The sequence below is a fragment of the Ambystoma mexicanum genome, chromosome 1q (assembly GCF_040938575.1).
Source record: "Ambystoma mexicanum isolate Mex_15411 chromosome 1q, UKY_AmexF1_1, whole genome shotgun sequence".
In the NCBI taxonomy this organism is placed as follows: domain Eukaryota; kingdom Metazoa; phylum Chordata; class Amphibia; order Caudata; family Ambystomatidae; genus Ambystoma; species Ambystoma mexicanum.
Window position 1 is genome coordinate 1,114,368,340 of NC_090922.1, and position 23,082 is coordinate 1,114,391,421.

Here is a 23,082-nt window from a genome sequence, read left to right on the forward strand (position 1 = left end):
TTTTAAAATATCTCCTTTAATATTTGTGTTCTTATTTGACACACCAAAAGGCATATTTACTTGTTGAAAGTCACATTTTCCTCTAATCCTTTATAAAACATGCCTTTGTCAAACAATGGAAACCAACCAGGTTACCGTTTCACACATTTCTGTTCTGACTATGTCTTGAAAGTACATTAACCAAATACATAAACGATGTTTAGCCTCCTGTTGAAATGCATTCTGGTATTAGTAGTCTTATAGTGCTTCAAATATGTATACATTTGTTCGAGTACTTTTTGAATAATTTGTGTACTTTTCAAGTTACCTTTATAAAATAGAGTATTGTTGAAAGCCAAATATAGGAATGAGGAGCGAAAAGGAGGAGAGGGCTTGTCAGTCGTATTCATTATCTAGGACTGTGGGAAGGGATATTACTGACCCGGAGACTGGAGAGGTTGTTTTCCTTTGTCCTGTCCCTGTGTCCGTCCTCTTTTTCCAAAGGGCGGATGCCACCCCCTTTGGGTTATTTTGTGGTTGGCATTAAAAAAAAGATTTATGTGTTCGTCCACTGCCATTTGAGCCCAGGTCATCGCATTCCCGGGGCAGACGTCCACAAAACGACATGAAAGTGTCATCAAAGCATGTCTTGTATTTGAGAATTTGCTTTGCAGGATATATTTCAAAATAGATTGTTGGGTTTAAAACGTGGACACCTTTTATACTTTGCTGGCAACAATGTAGGAAAATCTTCCCTCTTGGATTATTTTTCTGGTGGTGATTGGTGGTGAGCCAATGCTCATTTCATCTATTAAAAAGGGCGAACTGAATTAAATGTGTAGATTTCACTTTAATATGTGTTGACCTCCTGTATGTATATCTGAGTCCCTTTCATTTTGTAAATCTTGAGTCCTGCTGATTTTGTTATGAAGACCTTTGAAACTGCTTACTCTCATTGCCATTCCAGTAAACAGGGTCTGCTTCGATCGCACTATACTGTGCCCTGTCCGTCCCCAGGCCTAATCCCTGCCCTGATCAGTCACAACAGGAGACATTCTGTAGATATGTAGCTTTAAAATAAAAAAAAGCATTGCTTTGAGATTTGTTCAAAATAATCCTCATGGGTAGTTGTGAATAAAAAGCATATTGCAACTTTGGACAATATGGCCAAATATATACAGCACAAATATGGAAGCAATCGAGAAACTTCTATAAACACAACAGTTTACTTCAATTAGCAGAACCCAATCACAATTTTTTTAACTACATTCCAAAGTCAGATGTAGTTGTCAAATCAAAGTTGCAAAAGGTCCTTCCTTTGGCAAACAATATTTCTACCAGCTACAGCTAAGTGTGTGCAAGTGTCTTAAATCTGGCTTTACCAGTTAACCAAAGTGTGTGCTCCCGGGCAAATAATTGTCTTGCCTTTCCTTGTCTGCAAAAAGTAGAAGTCTCTAGAATTGATGTATGCTGCTCTGAAAAAGCCTTGCTCGACAATTTTATAAACGGAATATCATAGTTTGTTTCTTGGCTTACTACGGGTAACTTCTTTTTATGAAATTTGTCATGAACACATCAAGTTTTAGACTAATTTGGTGACGTCTTTGAATACGCAATTATGGTCCCCCCTGCATATCTGTTGGCGCTCAAGCCCTGCAGATTCTAGTGCCGGCCCTGTTGCATTCCATTACAGTTTGGTAGATTCCTGACGTATTGCCAGTACGCCAGGAATTTACCTATCTGTGTGCTGTGATGAATCACTAGGTGTCGTCACTTCTCCCCAAGGGGGAGCCCTTTCACATGAGGCTAGCGAGGTGCAGCCGCTACCCAATAGTCCCCCCTATGGGTGGTATAATGAGGGAGGAACTCACGCGGATGGACTTCCCATTTGGAGTCGAGGACGACCACCTAGGGTACAGGCCCTTCGATCATATCACACCCCAAACCTACCTAGCCCAGTCTTCTAGCCATATCCCTCCCTTGTAGGACAGAGTCATGCATTATTGTAGCACTGTGACTATAACTGCACCGTAAAATACTCGGACGAAGATGATCAGGGCAAACATGAAGAGTACTAAATGTCCAAGTACTGGTACAAGGTGGCCCTGAGGGGGCAGGAAGATTATGCCATCAAAAGGAACAAAGGACTACTTTATTCCACTGGGGAGGGACCTGTTACAATGTAAAAATAATAGACAATGGACTATCAAATGTGGCATGCCCAGCCGTGTCAAGCACAACAGTATCCAGTCCAGTCGAGGGAAGCAGCAGAGGCAGAGTCAGACCTGTGCGGGAGACTGGAGTGCTGTCCAACGACTGGAAAACAAAGGATGCCGGTGAGGAGCTGTGAGAGTCCACTGAGGGTTCTGCTGGAGCGAACCCGGGCATGGGACCAGGAAGGAGAGTGGCGCCGCTGGGGAGACTGGAGAGGTACCGTGCAACCGAGGCAGCAAATGCCACGGACTAACAAAGCCGCCAAATAGATCCGCAGTCCCAAGAAGCCTCCGTGATGTACCAGGATCCCAAACAAGGTAACGGGAGGTATGGGAGGCCAAGGGGGCTGACCTGGGTCTGATGCCAGAGACTCTTCTCAAGCCCACTAGTAGGGAGCCAGCTACCGGGCTACCCCAGAGAAGGGTCTGGGACCCTAATAGTGAGAGAGTATCAGGGGAAATCTTCCTCGGCACAGTGCTAACAGGGAGACCACTGGCCACCAGAGAAGGTCTGGGACCTCCAACAGTGAGAAAAAGAGCATCAGAGGAAATCTTCCTCTCCGCAGTAACAAGCCAACCACTGATCCCCCAGAGAAAGCTCTGGTGCCCACACAAGAGTAACGAAAAAACAGTACTACCAGAAAACTACAGAACATCAGAGAAGGGTATGGGACCCCGTTCAACGATCCACACGAAGTTCCTACAGAACAGTGACGGAAAGGAACTCGCAAGCCACCAAGAAAAGGATTGGGATTTGACCAAAACATGAGTGGCAAAATGATGTTAAACCTTTGTACAGAAAACCCTTTAAAGATACCAGGGGAAGGAGGTTGTTCCCCCGGTTCAAGAGACATTGAAAAACCCCATACAGACCAGGAGACGAGAATCCTCCTCCTGGTAAAGTGTTTTGTGGGAAACCTTGCAAATAACGATCACCATCAAGAGAAGGGAGTCATACTCTTGATAAAGGAAGTCCAACTGTTTCCCAGGAGTTTGTTAATCCTGATGCCAGGGCAAGGGAGTCATTCCCCCTGGCCTTGTTGTTTCGAGGAACAAGTATTGGAACTGAAATCCTATACCAGGAGAAGGGAGCCATCCTCCTGGTAGAGGAACTTTCTTTTAGAATTATAGTGCTTGGTTTTAGTGTAAGGGACAGAGTAGGGTTTATGACACAGGACGATGGAACTATTGATTTGACAAGCATTCTGACAATTCCTTTAGTTTTTCATTTGAGGTATGGAATCCCCTCTTGGAGATGGGGCGAATTAGGTTTTCAACACGGTAAATAAATATTGATGGCCAAATCCATGACCCCTGCGTGCCAGTCTCCTTTTTCTACAGCCTTACAATGCGTAAGGCTTGATACAAGCTGTGTTCATTGTCTTATCTAGTCTGTTTAATCCTAAAATAGCAGGGTTGATTGTGCTCCCTATCCCCAACAGTGCACATCCCTGTAAAGATTGGAAGGTAATGATCTCTCTTTCAATGCAGAATGTTTGACTGCAGGCCTTTTTTTATGTTATACTTATTTTTGACCACCTTTTTTAAATCTCTTAAAACATATGATTAAAACCTGGATTGAATATCCTGTGGTTGACCATTGTTTATTAGATGGCTATCGGTTTTCATTTCCTTCAATAGAATTTCAATGGGTATGTTTTTGTTGCTCACTGAAGGGGCCCACTGAGCACATCAGTCTGGTCTAGATAGTGCCATTGCAGTAATGTTTTAAGCCAAACTTTACATTCCTGATATTTTCTCTCATCCTTACTGATAACTAATCGCAGTCAAGAAGCATGCTTCCCTACCAGCACAACCGAATTACCTCCCCCCTCATCCCACATACTGTTCCGCAAATATCGACAACAAAAAATGGTGGTAAAATGACAAACTTATAATTTTCAGAGAGTCCCTATAAATACAATGGAGTTGGAAATTACATTGCTGAATAAATAAATACTGCTGCCATCAGCATGGAAGGAACCTGAATCATGTTTACCAATGCTAATGTTCTTCACGATACATAACGCATACATTTGCAACAGTCATCCATATTAGAAATTCAAAAGAAAGAAGCAGAATTAAAAGCTCTGTCAGCAGGCGAATCCTCAAGTTGAGCTGTATTTAAAGTAATATGCAAAACAAATGCCATTTCACACTGCGAGTACTGCGTTTAACTTAAAATAAAAACTTTTCTGTTAAGTCGTCACAAAATTATGCAAACACAATTGTTAAGGAATAAAATATTAAATTTACCAAACTTCATGTTGTAAATATTGGTTCATGTGTTGCATCGTTTTGAAGTAACATTTTTTTCTGATTTCCCAAGAAGAAATCCACCAATCCAGGAACAATATCCTGTCAAATCGATCCAAAATTCCGAATAAATGGGCATTACAGTTCCCAACAGTAATCCATCAAACCAAACAAAGTATCCAGTGAAATCACTCCAAAATCCAATGACTCCAATAATAAAATCCCAAAATATGATAAAATCCAAGTTGCAACATGTAATCCAATGATCCAAATGCAGTGTGCCAATTTTTTTCCAAAACCAGAGAATCTGGGGGAAAAACATCCCATAACGTGAAATAATTCAAGTTTCCAAAAGTAATCGAGGGATCAAAACAAAGCATCCAGAGAGAGCATTCCAAAATCCAAGGAAAAAACATCAAAAAATGTGAAAAGAATCCAAGTTCCAAAAGTAATCCTAAATAAAAAAATGTAAAAAATCCAGCAATCCAAATACGTTATTCTTAAAAACCAAAGAATCCTGGCAAAAAAATTCAAGGTTTTGATGAACGGGAACAGTCTCCGGAAACACTAACGATTGAAAATAGCGGGCGCAGAAAACCAGCGAGAACGCCTCCAGTGGATGAAAAGGGATCTAACCTACATTAAATAAAACCTGCGCAACAGCTCTAGTGGTTGGAAATGGGAACTACAGTAATACTAATCACATAATTATAAGAACTTTAAAATATAGGCCACTTAATTTAATCTATACATATATATCCTGGGATATATATGTATTTATGTAATGTAATGTATTGTATGTCCTGGGAGGATAGCTCAGCGGCAACATGCGCGCCTTGGAAGCAAGACAACATGAAGCAACGCAGGTTCGATCCCCGGATCCACGCTTGGAAACCTCCGGGTGTTTTAAGTGCGTTATAAATACGCAACAAAAACAATTACGCAATTAAAATACAAAACAATTCCTGTAACAGCGCCTCGATGCCCGTGGGCTGTGTGAGCATTTTAAAAATGAAAAATAAATAAATATGATTGCATTGTCAATGAAATTATTTTTAGATATTCTAGTATTTCGTTGAATATTCACCACTGATTATTGCATCTTTATTTTTTCTGGCAATATTATCACTGGTTCCATCTTTGCCCTTTGTATATTTGTTTGTCTGATGGCTAACCTCTCTCTTATCTCCATCCCACCACCAACCCTCCTCTTTATTATACACCTTGGCGAGGTCACAATACCTCTCATACAAGGTTCAGGAGCCGTAAGACCGCTATTTAACATCCACTGAATAAGTGAAAGTTTTTTTTATATCTTCTGTGATGGGCAAGTCAATCACTAAAGCAGTAAATTGGCTAGGATGTGTGGCTCCCTTATCAGATAGGGTGTTCAGAATTAATCGTAAACAATGTTTGTTTCACTTGAAATCTGGGGCAGTCGCTCTCGTGTGTCTTTTGCACGTTCTACAATTGTCCTTTTTGTAATAGTTCATTTGTGTACTGTTTTATTACTTTTTTAATAAATGGTGCACATAGAAAAAAGCAAGACATAATTGTTAAAATCATTTACTCTGTTGACCCAGGTGATTATTTCATTCAATCACCTGGTTGGGAGTAGTTTCTTACCTGTAACTCCATTTCTCCAGCGTTGGTATCTTTCATGGATTCACATGCTGTGAATATTCCCCCATCGCCAGGCTGGGAATCCCTGGTTACTTTGACTTAGCAATTTTCCTATGGAAATCCTTGACACTGAGTGTCCCATCGACGTCGAAGTGGGTGCTTTTAGTCCCCACCAATGGGACGTCGAGTGTATAGCTCCGCCCCAGCAGCTTTCCCTTAGATTTTAACCCCTCCAGCTGGATGATATCCCTTGAAGAGGATGTTTGCCTGAAGGGGGTAGGCTGGAGGGCACATATGAATCCATGAAAGATACCAACACTGGAGAAATGGAGTTACAGGTAATAAACTACTCCCTTCTCCAGCATTGGATCTGTTATGGATTCACATTCTGTGAATAGATTTTGTAGCAGTATACCTATTAGGTGGTGATAAACCAGGCAAATGCAGATTAGATACTTTAAAATTTGCTGCGTTAATGCGAGAAGAATACATACGCAAGTAGAGAAAGGCAACAACCCGAGAAGCTGCAGGGCTTACTTTACTGGAACAGTCGTTGAAGGACTGCTCATCCCATCTGCACATCCTCAGTGTGTTGCTGATGTAGGCAGTAGTGCCTGGTAAATGTGTGGGGCACTGCCCATGGTGTGCTTGGCAAATGTCTCTGATGGGAACTCCAGACCAGAGAGCCGCAGTGGCTCTTGTGGAGTGCGCTCTGGGTGCCGCTTGTAACAGCCTATTGGCCTTCGAGTGGATGGACCAAAGGTGACAAATAGCTGCTTAGTCGATCTGAAAGATTTTGTGCAATCCAAATAATATTTCAATGCTCTTTTGACGTCCAGAGAGTGTAGGGCCTTCTCCGCTGGTGAAGTGGCATTTCGAAAGAATGTGGGCACAGTTTATGGTAGCATGTCTATGAAACTCTGAAGGTACTTTAGGTATGAAATGAGGATTGGTGGAAAGTACCTCCTTGTCTTTCATGAACCATACATATGGAAGGTCTACAACCAAAGCTTGCAGCTCCGAAACACATCTAGAGGACCTAATGGCAACTAAAAAAGTCACCTTGCATGTGAGAAATCGCAAGTGTGTTGTCGACAAAGGTTCGAACAGAGGCTTCATAAATCCTGCCAGGACCAGGTTCAGGCTCCATACAGGCGGAATCCTTTTCTTTGGTAGAAAGGTTCAAAAAAGCCCTTTTATAAAGTGCTTGATTAGCCTGTCGCTGTCACCATGTAAATCTAGACATTACTGATAAGTGCACTTTGATGGAAGAGATCGCTAGACCTTCTGTAGCTAACTTTAGCATATAAGGAAGGATCTGATGAGGTGTTATAGCTAGCGGCTGCAGGTTGGGTTGTTGTGCACACCATGCACATAATCCTGTACATTTTCGGCTATAGGAAATGTTGGTAGAAGGAGCTCTAGCTGCTGCTAGAATGCGCTGACAGTCTTGAGGGATATTCAAATGACCGAATTCGTAGTAGCCGGGAGCCAATCTGTTTGAGAGAGCCTGGATCGTGATGAAAAATCATCCCGTTCTGGTATAGAAGATTGGCATAAGATCCTAGATGGATTGGATCGTCCGGTGCGAGTTGTAGGAGGTCGGAGAACCAGATCTGCCACGGCCAGTATGGAGCAACCAAGATTATTCTGCAACGCCCCTTGCGTATCATCTGTATTGGTTTCCTGATGAGAGGAAATGGAGGGAATGCGTATGCAAACACACTGTTCCAAGGGAATGAAAATGGGTCCTCTTGAGAAGTGGATTGCGGAATCCTGCTGGCAGGTTTCTGGCACTTCTTGTTTCTGGACTAGCAAACCGGTCTAGAGGGGGTTGAGCCCACCTTGAGAAAATCTTGGTTTTCTGGATGTTGTGCAGTTGCCACTCGTGTGACTGCGAGGAATCCCTACTGATTGTTTCTGCATCTCCGGCAGGTGGAAGGTCTGAAGTAGAATGTTGTGTTGGATGGCCCAATGTCAGATGGTCTGTGCTTTCTGGGACAGGGTGCTTGACCGCGTTATGCCTACATCTCCTTTGCACATGGGGCCGGGGCTAGGAGACGGGAGTTCAGTGTTGTGTGTCGCGGCTTGTATCGTCTGGTATGTAAGCCAGTCTCCCTTTTCGAGTACAGCTTAGTGTGTGCAGCCTGGAATTGCCGGAGCGACCCTTCCTCGCTTATGTCCATCAGTCGTAGATCTGCCCAATCCTGCTCCTGTTTGCGATGTACTTTCTGTACTACTACGTACGATGGTATGGCCCGTAAACTGGACCATAATGACGCATTCTCAATTGGCACCCCCTGTGTGGCCCTCAGTTTATGCCACTGGGAGATCGTTGGCCCAGTAATCTGGTGCTTTTTGATGTTTGCTGGTAGTTTGTTTGGGGGAATGGCCAGTTCTTCGATTGGAGTCAACGGTTTCAGTAGAGCCATTTCCATTGACCTCCAGCTTGATTAATCAGATGTGTAGGGCCATCGCTTCATCCAGCAAACCGGGGCCGCTTGATGATAGGCTCTAAGGGAAGGCGCCACGATCCCAATGACTCGGATCATCATTGCAATATAGGTCTGTTTGGGGAACAAATTAATTTTCGCCGGGTTTATCCTCCCTATAAGGGAAAGGGGTAGGGCATCCCACCTGCCAAGATCATTGCATATGTTTTTAATAGTCTGTGGGTAATTTAGGTCCCAGAGATCGTCAAATGTGGCACTTACATTTATACCAAGATTCGTAATATACTATGTTTGAAGTGTGAATAGGGCCACCCCCCTGGGGTCCCACGAGATGTCTTGTCGAAGGGGCATGACCTCTGATTTGCTCCAATTGATCTGCTATCCTGCCATTGGTCCTGTCTCTAGCAGTATTGCTCGGATGTGCTACAGTGAGGTGGGGCTGTTGCTAATGTAGAGCAGCATGTCGTCTGCGTAGTGAAAGTGAGCGTCCCCCAATAAGGCATTTAACACTCCCCAGTGAGAGTCAGTAAAGGACACACCCCAGGAGGGAATGAGACCAAGACCAAGTGCGGGTGAAGTCAAAAGGTAAAAGTTTATCCAAACCAAAATAGGGCAAGCAGAGAACTCTGCAAACTCCAAGAGCGCTCTGCCAAACATCAGAAAACATCTCAGTTTTGTTACAAAACCACGTCACCTATGACGTGGGAACTAAGGGATACATAAATCGATGAGATTGGGTAATGCGCAGTGGACCATATAGGATGTGTAGGGTTGAAGCTCCAGGATTGGCAAGGCTCCACGTGGTGTCAGTGATGCTTGTAGGTCAGCTGGACTCGTCGGGGCGGAGCGCTGGGTCAGGCGAGGTTTTAGTTGATACATCTCAGCTGCACTAACATTTGCCCTTGTGGCCACACACACTCATTCAGTGTTGACTATAATTTATAATGCCCTGTAAATCCTACAAACGGTTATTCTAACATCACAAGAAAAGTAGCACATACTCTGGGTGTATGTGTTTTGTCACTATATGGAAGAAATACTATACAAGCGGTGGGCTGCTCCATGGGTTCAGGTGGCTTATCAGGGGGGCACATTTCGGAGGTACATCTATCATTCTTCTACGTTAGATCTTGTGGGGGGCATCTTTATGGTAAGTTAGTACAAGAGTCAATATATGGCCACCATGGTCAGTTGGAGTTGGGGTGAGCTGGGATACTACCCGGTCAGAGGGCACGTAGCCAATACATAAAAAGGTGGTGGGATGAGAGGCTTGATGCCCATATTTCTTTAATCCGAGTCTGGGGTCTTGGGAGGGTAGAAACTTGGTGCAGGCTCAGCGGGAGGATGAGGGATTACAATCATAGCATCACATCGTCGGTGAGACCAGGACTTTACATGTCAGCTCGGCCTGAGGGGGGAGAAAGGGTGGGGGCTAAGCACGTAAGTTTTGCTTACAGAATGGGGTACAATGTTCAGTGCTCTGAGGTTATGCAAAATGATACGAAAAACACTGTGTAAATGTCACACTTCATAACATAAACATTGTTATACGATTTGATATGTTAAGGATCATACATACTATTAGGAAAGCATATATATATATATATATATATATATATATATATATATATATATGGTCATACAATGCATCATGTAGTTTGTACCCAAGAATGATTCTTGACCAATAGTGAGAAGTCTAAACTTACACTTCATAGCTTAGTGTGCGTTCGGAGATGGGTAAGGGTCCCCTTATTTCATGCTATACGATCAATCTCTTGGCATATGATAACAGCAGATGGATTCATAACCTCCACAGAAGGATTAGCTGCACGGGTGAAACAGAGTGGCACACAGTCTTGGCATACGTATCTGGTACTTCAAACGAGGAATAGGGTTGGGGGTTATCCACGGCATATGCTATAAATGTAGGGTCTGCAAGGGGACGGGACAAGTTTATGGAGATAACTTGTTTTTCTCAATCACCAGTTTCGACCCGGTCATTTGCAGGTCAATGATGGACTGCGGAAGGTAAAAGATGCAGTGTTTATCATGTAGCTTGTTCGCGCCTAGTCTCCCGTGAGAACAGGCCTGCTGCAGGGACACGGAGGGCGTGGGAAGTGACTGGCCCTCTGTGCGCGATCAGGAGGAGAGAACTGCAGCCCTGCAGGCCGCTTATGATCATGAGGCCTAAGTTGTTATATAAAAAATGGAGTATAAGTGTGGCATAAAAATGGAGTTTGGTATTATCCTGCTGGCTGAGTATTGCAGCCATATGGGTCGACCCGCAGCCACCCATGCGCCTGTGGCCAGGGATGCGGGGTGGCTGCGGGTCGACCCATATGGCTGCAATACTCAGCGAGCAGGATAATACCAAACTCCATTTTGGACGAATCCCAGCCCGCATGTTGGTTAGAATGGAGGGGAGGGCGGCCTTGAAGACCTTTCCTCCCATACAGTAGTGTAACGCTCTGTGTACCTCCCCGCCCTGTTGTATGCGCGCCCAGCTGTCATCCGCCCAGAGTTTAATCGCTATTGGCTCTATGGAGAGGGCGTAGAGCAGGGGCGATAGCGGGCACCCCTGTCAAGTGCGTGATAGTAGTCAGGTGGTGTATTGCCGTTGGTAACCGCTGAGGCGGTCGGGTCAGTGTATAGCAGTTTAATTAGTTGTACAAGGTGTGCGGGGAAGCCGTATTGGGGCAGGACCCGAAATATAAATTCCCACTGCACCTTGTCGAACGCCTTTTCTGTGTTGACCGCCAATATCATATATTCTGGATCTCTGTCCCCGGCTATCGGATGCAGTAGCCGCCAGATGTTATCGCTCGAGTGTCGGTTGCGAATGAACCCTGTTTGGTCTTTATGTACTATATATGGGAGGCTATTTTCAATGCGCTGTGCTGGACACCGCCAATATTTTGGCGTCTGCGTTTATCAGAGATATTGGCCTATAAGAGCCACATAGTTCAGGGTCCCTCCTGCCTTTGTGAAACACTATTATGTTAGCCGCAAGCATTGATTGCGGGAGCCGGCCCCGGGAGACCTCTCATTGAATACTTCCTCTAGTCTGATCGCCACCTCCTCTCCCGTGTTTTTGTAGAAATCAATGGGGATTCCGTCGGGGCCCGAGGCTTTCCCGGAGAACAGCGCCGCCATTGCACTTTTAATTTCTGCCGCCGTGATGCAAGCTTCTAGTGCTGCCGTGTCGTCTGGAGGGATCGTGGCAATCGCCATCGAGTCCAAAAAGGACTCGATACCCTGTGCTATGCTTGCGTCAGATGCAGTATAGAGGACTTGATCAAATTCTGCAAATCTGGAATTAATTTTGTCATCACCGACCAAAAGATTGCCTGCTTTATCCCTAATAGAGGCGATGGTTTGCGCGGCTTGTCTTTGCTTTAGGGCCAGGGTCATCAGCCTCAACAGTTTGTCACTTTCAGCGTAGTATGCTTGCGACCAACTGGTATAGGATTTCTGAGACCTGTCAGCAGTCATTTGTCTTATCTTTTCCCTCGGGCTTAACTGCTTATTTCTGGTTTCTTTGTGACGCTTTTCTACCATTTGAAGTTCTGCTGTCAGCTGGGTTTCGGTTTCCCCCCACGCTTGGCGCTTGTGCTCCCAGCGCCATATGCATTGGCCCTGTGTGTATGCTTTGAAGCCATCCCGCATTCATATGCTGTGTAGTTCTGCACTAGATTGAGTTCCCAGAACCCCTCTGTGTCGTCTGCCAGTTGTTCTACTAGATGTGGGTATTGTAACACTTGCAGGTTTAATCGCCATGTGGGGGTCTGCTTACTGTGTCTGGAAGGGTGATATGCAGCAGTACCGGGGCATGATCAGAAGGGTTGGATGGGAGAATCGTGCATTCAGTGATTATGTGGATTGTATTGACTGGGGTTAGCCAATAGTCTAGGTGTGAGTAGCTATCGTGTGGGTGCAAGTAGAATGTGAAGTCTTGGTCCTGCCCATGCGTATTTCTCCAGATGTCAACTAGGCGGAGGTCGATCATTAGTTTGGAGAGATTCCCGCTTCTTCAGCATAATGGGGATCCCTGCAGCCATTCCTCATTGATCGAGATGGGGGTCTAAGGCTATATTGAGGTCACCCCCTATTAGTGTTATGTTGCCCATATATTGAGTGCATGCTGCAAATGTGAGAGTAAAGAATGATGGAGTGTCTGTGGTGGGGGCATACATGTTGAGTAGCGTAATGAGGTGTTGGTGGAGGAGGTCCTGGACCAGCATATACCTGCCCTCCTTGTCTGAGCAGACGTGTTTGATCTGTTAAGGGACCCTTTTATTTATGAAAATAGAGACACCCCGCTTCCCATGGTGCGGCGTGTGTATTGCTGTTCCCACCCACCCCTGTTGCAGTTTGCCTGACTCAGTTTCCCCCAGATAGGTTTCCTGGAGAAACACTACATCTCCCCTGGAGATCTCGCATCTTGTTGAGCATTCTTCTCCGTTTGATTGGATGTCCCAATCTCTGTATGTTAGGTGTCACCAATGCGAGGAGAGCCATTATGTGATTCCATGGGTTAGTCTGACAATATAACTGTTGTGGGCGTGCTGATGATTCCCCTTAGCGGGGCATTTAGTAAGAGAGCACTGGCCTTGTCCGACTCCAGGAGCACTCTGACTCTAACGTGAGCCCCAATTAACCCTAGGAACAAAACCATAATCGAAACGTTGGGTTGAGTAGTCGTTATAGATTCTTATGTTATGCCATTGACGCCATTGCCCCCTTGCAGACCAAAAAAGCCAAAACTATCAAACACTCAAATACCTGGTTCTCCACTGAACTCAAAGAACTCCGCTCACAGAAAAGAAAAGCTCTAAACTCCTGGCAGAAATCGCCTTCCCCAGCCACCCTATCCTCCTACAAAAAAATCACTGCCCAATACAAAAAAGCCATAATCACAGCTAAATCAGTCTCTTATAATGATAGAATTGCTAATGCAAGCTCCGAATCCAAAGAACTCTTCGCCATTTTCAACGAACTCACCACACCGGCCACCAAATCACAAGACATTGTTAAAGACCAAATCTGGTGCAACTCCATACAATCTGCCTTGTTAAATAAAATTGAACTCCTACAAACAAAAATTAAGGAGCACCACAAAAACCTATCACTGCACCTCAAATCTCCCACCACCACGAGCCACATGCCCACCCCTAGTTCGGGAACCACATCCACCAAAGCCCCCACTACCCCGTTCAAATTCAGGGAAGTCACAGAACACGAAGTTATTGAGATAATGAACAAGATCAAACCATCCAATTGTAAAGGAGACCCCTGCCCCGCCAGCCTGATCAAAGACTGCACTGAAACACTCGCACCTTTCCTTAAATCATTCATTAATGCCTCTTTCAAAACCAACACTGTCCCTGACAGTCTAAAAGAAGCCTGGGTGCGCCCGCTTCTAAAAAAAACCACCCTCGACCCTGAAGTAGCTACCAACTACAGGCCCATCACCACTGTGCCTTTCCTGCTCAAGATACTGGATAAAATGGCCTACACACAAATCCAGGATTATCTCGAAACCAACCATATCCTAGGAAAAAGACAGTCAGGCTTCCGACCAGGTCACGGAACTGAGTCAGCCCTACTTGATCTGAAAATACAGCTTGCTGACACTATGGATAAAGGCAAACCGGCACTCCTTCTCCTACTGGATCTATCTGCCGCCTTTGACCTTGTCAACCACGATATCCTAGGCATGCACCTAAAAAATGAAGCACACTTCTCCCCGGAAGCCATTGCATGGGTGGCCTCATTCCTAAATGGCAGACTCATGAAAGTCTTCTCAGACACTGCCTCGGCAACCCCTACCACCATCCACTGCGGCGTCCCACAAGGCTCCTGCACCGCCCCCACTCTCTACAATATATTCACCCTTCCACTCTTCAATGACCTCGACTGTCGTAACATAGCGTATACCAACTACGCAGACGATACGCAGGTACTACTCCCTCTAACTGGGACCTACGAAGAAGATGCGACAGCATTAACCAAAATCTACACAGCCATCCAAACCTGGATGGCGGCCAACGGCCTCTGCCTAAACGGGGACAAAACCGAAATCCTCATAGTAGGGACCAATGAAATTCTCAACAAACTCCCCCCCCAATACAAATCCTTCAACATCGACAACTCCACCATCTCAGTCTCCAAGACTGTTAAAACCTTAGGCGTTCACCTAGATGCCTCACTATCTATGTCTCGCCAGGTCAACGCCATAGCCTCTTCCTCGGCACTTACCACCAAGATGATAAATGCTGTCAAGCCTTTTCTCTCCGCCAAAAACTGCCTGTCCATCGCCAGAGCCACTATAGGTACAAAACTAGACTACTGTAATGCCCTGTTCCTAGGCACCTCCGCCCACAACCTAAAAAAACTCCAAATCACGCAAAACAATGCGCTCCGGGCAGCACTGTCCATTCCAAAAAGAGAACACATCTCGCAAGCAAGGAAAGATGCCCACTGGCTACCCGTGAAGAACGCATACTTTTCAAAGCCATGACCATCACCCTGGATGCCCCACCCTATCTCGCAGAAAGAATCACACCGAAAGCCTCCATCAGACCCACCAGAGCTCACCGCACCAACATGATTGATGTCCCCACGTTTCAAAGATCCAGGGCGGGAGGAACCAGCTTCCAACACCTCGCACCTAAAAACTGGAACTCCTTACCTACCTCACTAAGGAACGAAAAATCATACCATACCTTCCGTAAAAACCTCAAAACCCTCCTATTCCGCTAAAGTCTTCCACATGCACTCTCATGCTTGCATTGTAACCACAGCATAGCATAACCTCTAAGCTCAATGTTTATTACCAATGTGAAATGTACTCGGTAACTCGGTTTACATCTGTAAACACATTCCTATGCTTGTGTTCATGACTAAGTCTGCTGTAACAGCGCCACGATGCCCCAGGGCAGTTCTGTGCGCTTTATAAATGCAAATAAATAAAATAAATAAATAAATATGTCGGTCTCTGGCACTCTGATGGGGCACGCCGCTCCGTAGGCTTTTAGGATGACCGGTTTATGTTGAAAATTGAGATGACGCATGGTTATGATCCTTGGGCGCTCGTTCGGTGGTGGTTTCGGTATCTGTGCCCTGTGCACCCTCTCGATGGTGAGATCCCACGCATTTTCAATCTTCAGAGTGTGTCGTGAAGGAAGTCATAGATATGCTTCTAAGTTTGGACCCCCCCTGTGTTCTCAGGGAGGTCCACCCAATTGTTGCACTTCCCGAATGTCCTCATCCAGGTCCACCACCTTAGTCACCTGATTGTCCTCATTTGCGCTGATTCGTTGTTCATTGTCCGTGATTCTCTCCGCCTGGGCCACCAGGTGGGTCTGTATTTCCTGCAGGTCTTGTTTAATGTCAGGTACAGTGGTGTTCGTCTCTTGTGTCCGCTGCCATATTATCCTAATTTCTGAGAGTATGGTCTGAAGTTGTGACTGAACATCCATCTCCGACTTATTGCCGTTGGACCTCCTTTGTAGGCTTTGTTGTTCGGGTTTGGTTAGGTCCTCCCAATTTAGGATCTGGTCTCTTTTGCGGATCCCTTTAGGCCGGTTTTTGTGCAGCACTTGAGGCTCCTGACCTGGTGGTGTGGTGGGGCTTTCTGCCCTTTAACTCTGCTTCAAATTGTACTTCTTCTGTCTGCTGTGCCTGAGTGGGCCGCCCTTCTAGGTGTCAGATCCATCATGGCGTTCTGTAGTGCGGTCAATTCCACCCAGATCTTCCACTCGCTGTGTCGGCTGCCCGTGCTGTTGGGGTAGTTGCTATTCTGCAGCAGCTACGTCCGATCTTACGTGGTGCGCCAGATAATGCATGTACTTTCTGGTGGTATTGGATCCAGCACGCCCTTATAACTGCCTGTGTAGACCCTACTCTCGGCAGGGGCCGTGGCTCCACCCACATTAAAGGTTATGGCGCCGCAATCTCCTTCCCGTTTTTGCCTGGGTCTATGTGTTGGATCCTTTATGTGCCCTTATGGTGGTATGGTTGTTATTCGGGTGCGAGGCCCGCCGCGGCTGTGTCAGGGGATCCCCTGACCGGCACACTTTGTCTGAGCTCATGGGGTCGGGCATGCTTCCCCCCCTTAGCGCGTTGTGGCTGGCTGGTCTGGCGCCCACGGCTCGTTGCTAGAGTCTTTCAGCCTGTCCCCTGGGATATGCGATTTGGACAGGCTGCGTTTCGTCCTACGCAGGGGTTCTGTGAGAGGCCGCCCACTGCGAGCTTCGTTACCTCTGCTCTGTTTTTTCTAAATCTTGCACCCTTTTGATCCAAACAATTGCGGGCTGCTTAATCCTCCATTTTCGTTGCGATTAACTCATTCTAGACGCTTTTATCAGCTTCTCCGACTCATCGTTAGCAGGAGCACCGTCAGCCCACGCCCATCTTGCTCGGGCTCTCAGATTAAAGACATATTTGTAAAATACAAATCTCTGTGGTAGTTCTTATGTTCCCAAAATACTGTTTGATTTTATGCAAAGCAGGTTAAAGCTCTCGCTGCTGTTTAATTTCCCTTTTTCACAGGGGTCTTTGAAAACAGTACAATCGTATTGCACCACACTGTTTCTATTGGGATGCTAACATTGTATCATAAAATACTGTAGATTGTTATTCTAGATTTTGAGCTAGTATTTTAATAAGTAATTTTAATAATGGTGTTCCTCAGTAAGACGTGCCCCATTTATATTATGACTAAAATATATACTGGAAGTGCCCGTTAGAAACAAACAGTTTACATTTTTTTTAAAGAGCCAGTGTACACTCTTAGTACAAATTTCCTTTTTCAATAGCGGCGTTTGTAAAAAAACGCCCTTCCCCATGATATCTGTTTAGCAATAGTTGGGGTGACGCTAGCAAATGCGCACCAGAATACTTCACTCTCACCCACATACAAAGAGACATAAATTATGAGTGAGACTGAGAGAAAAAGAGAGGAGTGCATGAGAAAGAGAAGAACCCTATATTGGCGTATGGTATGCTGGGAACAGCTGGAATGCCTATCATTTTTCGTGTAAGATGTTTTACTATGGGTATTACTGGCAATGATTACACTGCACAACCTATCAATTAACTGTGAATGAATGTGCAGTCTCGACATTCTGCTTTCCACCTCAATGTGGGATACAGCAAAGCTAGTTGTGCTCCATAGGAAGAAGGCAGAAAGCTGTCAGTAAACATCAAAGTTTAGGTATTCACAGTTGACGGGCCTGCCACATTATAAAATGTTTCTTGTAGTATAATAACACTTTTATTTACTATGATGGCCGTTAGCTTATTCACTCTATATCTATTGTGGCTACCGTTGCTATCTATGTCAATGAATTTCCTTTTTTGATTCGCAAAGCTGTACCCCATTACTAGTAACAAGTTACTAGTAGGTGCCCAATCTAGGTAACCAGTGCCCCTCAGTTGAAGGATTCTAAATAGTGAAGTCTAAACGAGGAGCACTGGAGAGGTTTGTCTTCCTTCTGATGTCGATTTGCAGTGTGTGCAAGTGCATTTTTGTGTTTTTTCTTGTTATCTTCTTCAGCCCTTTGAAGAACTGCCACAGTTGTTGAGTTCCGATTTTGTCATCCAGACAAAAAGATCTGCAATCTCATCTCGGTATTTCAGCATCCTATTCATCCTGGGAAGGGAGTCCGGGATTAGTCTATGTCCGGAAACACTGTGGGCCTTGGTCACAACTATATTCTGCATCTCTCCAATGCCCCCTTCATTTAGTTGCCAGCAAGCCTGAGGAATCTTATGTTGCTCCAGTGCACAGTGGCTATAAGGCTTATCAATGTCCTGAGATGTTTTCAATTTGTGTGTTTTCTCTCTTAGCTCTCCGGTCAATGTTCCTTGGAGCCCTCCCGAGGTATTGGTCACAGTTAAAACAGTGTTCTTTACAATTCACCAAAGAGAGGTTTTCAGCTTCCTCTTTAAGCTCCTCAAGAAAAGTTGTAAATATTTTATACAAATTGAATGTCTCAAGTTATTTGAGCAGAGGCATGATTCACCAACCTGGTCGTTTCCTTTCCACTAGTTTAATGTCTTGGACAGACTGATTGAACCCTCCAGTTTCCTTTCTTCTCACAGGTTGAAAAATGTCACTTAATTTCTCTGGTTTGCTAAACTTTGGTGGCTATATCTTTGGCCTCTACCAATCCTCAACATTCGGAATCCTAGGGCTCTCGTATCCCTCCATGTCATATTCTTTCGTCCTGCTTGGTTCTGCTCACTTCCCTCCACTTCGGGGAAACCCTGGTACCTCTACTGTCATTTGGTGTGCTCCAGTGAAGTGGCGTCTCTGCGGGGACTTGGCAGTTCGCCTCTCCTTGTCGTCCTGTAAGGACTTGCTTCCTGTGTCTTGTCTGCTACAAAACGCTCCGCGGTCCTTGCTCTGCGAGAGAAGACTTTGTTCCTCCGGTGCCTGCCACCAGGTGAGGCGGTCTTCCTTCGGTCTCTGCAGTATCACCCTCTCCAATGCCAGCCTCCGGACGTCTCTCTCTCTCTGTTCCTCCACGCCACCACTAGCTCTATGGTGCAGTGCGGCTCTGGCCCTCCAGGACGTTCTCATGTCAGGAGATTGCCTCTGCATATGATTCTTCTCGCTGCATTCAAGATTCCTCGTCTCTTTATTCTTGCCGCCATACTTAAAAGGGACCTGTTCTCCATCAGCTGCTCAGTTCATAAAGATTCCAGCCTTACCTTGAGCCAAGTAATGTTTGTGTGTTTTGAATGCGAATTGACTGCAACAAAATTCTACTTCCATATTGGTAGACAGGGTATTCTTCAACGGGCGTTCCGGATAGGAATCGGGGTCTTTGTCTTCTAAAGGGGAGTCACTCCCAGTGAGGACCCGCTTTCCCAAACACCTAGATAGGATTTTGTGAAACTAGCTCGCCTTCCCAGTTTTAAAGTGGCTGCGGCTCCCCCATGGGAAGAAGGGATGCATTTCCAAGATTCGTCACAAAGGCATATTTAGAAATTCGTACAGCAGTTCATTTATGAATGCAATTAAAGGCAGTCACAAATAAGGAATGTTTAATTCTGAACTCTTACTTGTACAGTCACCAAAAATGTTTTCTTTTCAAATAGAACATGCTAACACTCTCATGACATTTCTTTTTCTCTCATTGTTGCTGTGAGCCAGGAGGCAGTATTAGGCTGCAAAGATCTTCTGGTTCACCTGATTGGAAATCTTGCCCACAGTACATTTCTAGAACTGGTGTAATGAAGGGGTCTGAAGCAATATTCGTTTTAGACCTCTACAGAGAAGGCTGAGTTTAGTTCACAGTTCTCATTTGGAAAAGCAATCTTATTATTACCAAGATTTAGGTCCAAAGACAGAGACTTGGATGAAATACTGGAAAGCAGAGCATATTAAATTGGATTCAACATTGCAGAGTCTAAACACAGATGATCAATTGGGCACTATATTAACAATACTCTCAAACTCTTGTTTGTGGGTCTGTTGCTGGTGTCGTTCACTTCTGGGTTGCTAAATATATCAATTAAAGTCCTTCTTTGTCCCTTGAGACTGTCATCTCCTATCAGTCTGCTAACCCCAGACTCCCTCCAATATGGTGTAGGCGCTACTGTTCCAAGCTTTTAAAGCTTTTTGTTAGACTGCTAGCCATGTGGCATTGGAATACTGACGCATGGAGGACTGGCCTTGGTAAAAGTATCTCCCATCCATTTTGTGTGTGTTGTTTTTAGAAACCTATCTGCATGGTTTCTGATGTGAGCAGGAACCATCATGTCCACACCAACCCAGTACTGAAACATGTCTCTGCCTGAATTTCCGATTTTATTTTGGAACTTAACCCCAGGTAATTCTATTATCTAGGAAAAGTTTTAAGGTATGGATAAACGGCAAAAACCTTACTAGCTTCCTGTTTCAGTCACCTGAACTGGCAGAGCTCTCACCTTGCTAAACTGAGTAATCTGGTCCATATAAACTGGAATGGGAAGCTCTTCCATTTATGTACGAGTTAAAGAATTCCTCCTCCTGCCGTCCCAGATGTCTTTTTGAACATTTTGCTTGATATATGGGGTGGGAATCTAGAGTTAAAATAGATACGGGGAGTCTATGTGGATATATATAATTTGTTTACTAAGAAAGGCCCCAATTGACTTGAACGTTGATGAGGACTTAGCCTTGAAATGTTATTTTCCAAGAAAGCAATCTAAATGTTGTAACTTCATTTAAGATCGTAGCTGGCATTATGATTGTTGCAATTAAGTTTTGTAATTTCAACACAATTTGGTTGATTTAATTCTTTAAATTGCTATTTTCATAATATCTGTTGCAGAATGATACAGTTCCATTGATTGTAACCTTCATTCCCCATTCAATGCGTTATTCTGTTCAGTCCATCAAGGGCTTTATTGCATATATCTATAGTTTAAGGCGTCACTCAGCTGTCATGATCGGAATTTTTCTTATCTCTGTGACATCCTATTGGTGCCCTTGTGTGATTTAGTGTTTGTATTTTGCATCTGTTTGCTGCTGTGCAATTTTCAAACCTGTTTAAATTTTGATTTACATACAACCTTTTAATAGTCTTTTGTATTTACATATTTGTCTACTATTTAAATATTTTTTCAAATGCTATGGCTTTAAGAACCCAGCGTTCTGGTCCCTTTAAATAGAGCAGGCATGTCCTAAACACCATTCTACCTGGGAGAAGTGTGATGTGTGCTATGCAAAAAGCTTGAGTTGTACCAGCATGTGTTGGTTTTGTCTATTTTTGAGCTTTTAAGTATGTATGTACATGGTTTTTATACAGCGCTGATAAGGCCCGAGGGCATCAAGATGCTAGGAAAAGCAGAAGCAGAAGCAGGAGGACAGGAAAAGGCAACGCGAACACAGGAGAGAAGCCCATCACAGCAATTAAAGAAGAAACGTTTTAGACACTTCCGGAATCGAGCATGATCGGTTGTTCCCTGCAATGTAGAGTGTTCCATGTGGTAGGTGCCAAGTAAGAAAAGGAGCGACCGCCAAGGCGTGCTCTTTGGTAGCGGCGGGTGTCTTCATCAGGTTCTGCGAGGTATACCGTAAGGGCCTGCCTGGTTGGTAGCGTGATACTTTCTCCTGCAAATATGAGGCTCCAACACTGTGTATAGCGTGTTGAGTCATGCACAGCCCCTTAAAATGGCGCAGCAAAGCCTGAGAAGCAGATAAACGCCGGGCATCAAGTGGAAGCCGAGCCGCTGAGTTCTGCAAGACTTGTAGCCGTTGAATCTGAAAGTGAGGCTGTCCCAGATAAATCCCATTGTAGTTGTCAAGCACCCTCATAATAGAGGACGAGACTGCCCTGTGGTGTTCACTCAAGCGAAAGAAAAGGAACAATCTTCTTAATAACTCTCAGCTTAGTAAAACCGGCATTGATGGCTGCAGTGATGTGAGCATTTCTCGAGCCGGATGGTAGAAGTTTCACCGCAAGCTTTTAACTGAGCAGCTCAGAGTGGGGCATGGCTCCAGGGATTCAGGCCATAAATCGGCACTCCATTTGTTGTTGTAGCTCAAGGAGCCAATCAATAGAACCTCGATTTGATCACTGTTTCAGTTTCAACCAGTTTTCCATCATCCATGCACCTATTGTGGAGAGACAGGATTTCAGTTTGCCAGCGGGTGGGGGTCCCGTACCGGGGAGTCGAGACAGAAAACCAGTTGTGTATCATCCGCAAGTTTGGAAATGCACTCCATTGGAGGCGATCAGGTCTGCTAGAACGCGAAGATAGAAGTTGAAAATACGTGGGGAGAGGGAGGACCCCTGGGGAACGCCACATGGTAGAATAGATGCAGCAGAACTCCAGGGCCCCAAGGACAATGATTGGGCACGGAATGAGAGAAAACATGGCCAGAGGAAAACCAGAAATGCCATCCTCCTCTAGGCGTTGTAACAAGAATACATGGTCAACTGTATCAAAAGCCGCTGAGAGGTTACAGAGAATCGGCACCCCCGCCCCTCCGAGGTCCCGAACCAGCGCACAGTCATTCAGCAGCGAGACCATCACAGATTCTGTAGTCATCTTTGGTCTGAAACCTGAGTGAAAGGGGTGTCAAAGCCTGTTCTTTTCCAAAAAGCGTGAAATTTGGGGTGTAGTAATTGCATCCATGTGCTTTATGTGATGTGGGGTGATGGTTGGAAGGTAGGGATGGGTCCAGCTGCAGCTTCTTTTAAACAGGAGAAGCCAGTGCATGTTTCAATGAGCCAGGAATTGGTGCCCAAACCGAAAGAGTGCTGAAGCGCAGCTGTAATTGGTATTACAACCCTGGGCGAGTGAATAACCCTTTCCCATTGGCAAGTTTGCGGGCTACAAGAACCGGTATAGATCGCAGTTTCATGATAGTCCGCAAATTGCCCTTTGTTTTCTTCAGCTCGGAAAGTTGTGCATTAACAGCGATTCGCCCACCCTCAGTGGCCAAAGTGAAAATTACATTTTCCTAAGAATACTGTCTTTTTTCGTTTAATAGTTTGTTAGTTAAAAGAATAACTTACTATAATTAAGCAGGATTTATTTTTTTATCATGCTATTTT

The 23,082-nt window shown here is 44.9% G+C and overlaps 1 protein-coding gene across 4 annotated transcripts in view; it reads left to right on the forward strand.

Moving 5' to 3' along the window:
- The window catches only part of WDR47 (WD repeat domain 47), a 1,275,124-nt gene that overhangs the window by 120,019 nt on the left and 1,132,023 nt on the right, over positions 1-23,082 (forward strand). Inside the window, exon 1 of one of the 4 annotated variants that reach the window (XM_069641846.1) lies at positions 21,488-21,508. The exons of the other annotated variants lie outside the window; for them this stretch is intronic. The gene's annotated coding sequence lies outside the window, so the exon portion shown is untranslated. Of the gene's footprint in view, positions 1-21,487; positions 21,509-23,082 lie in introns of those variants that run through there. 4 annotated transcript variants of the gene reach the window in all.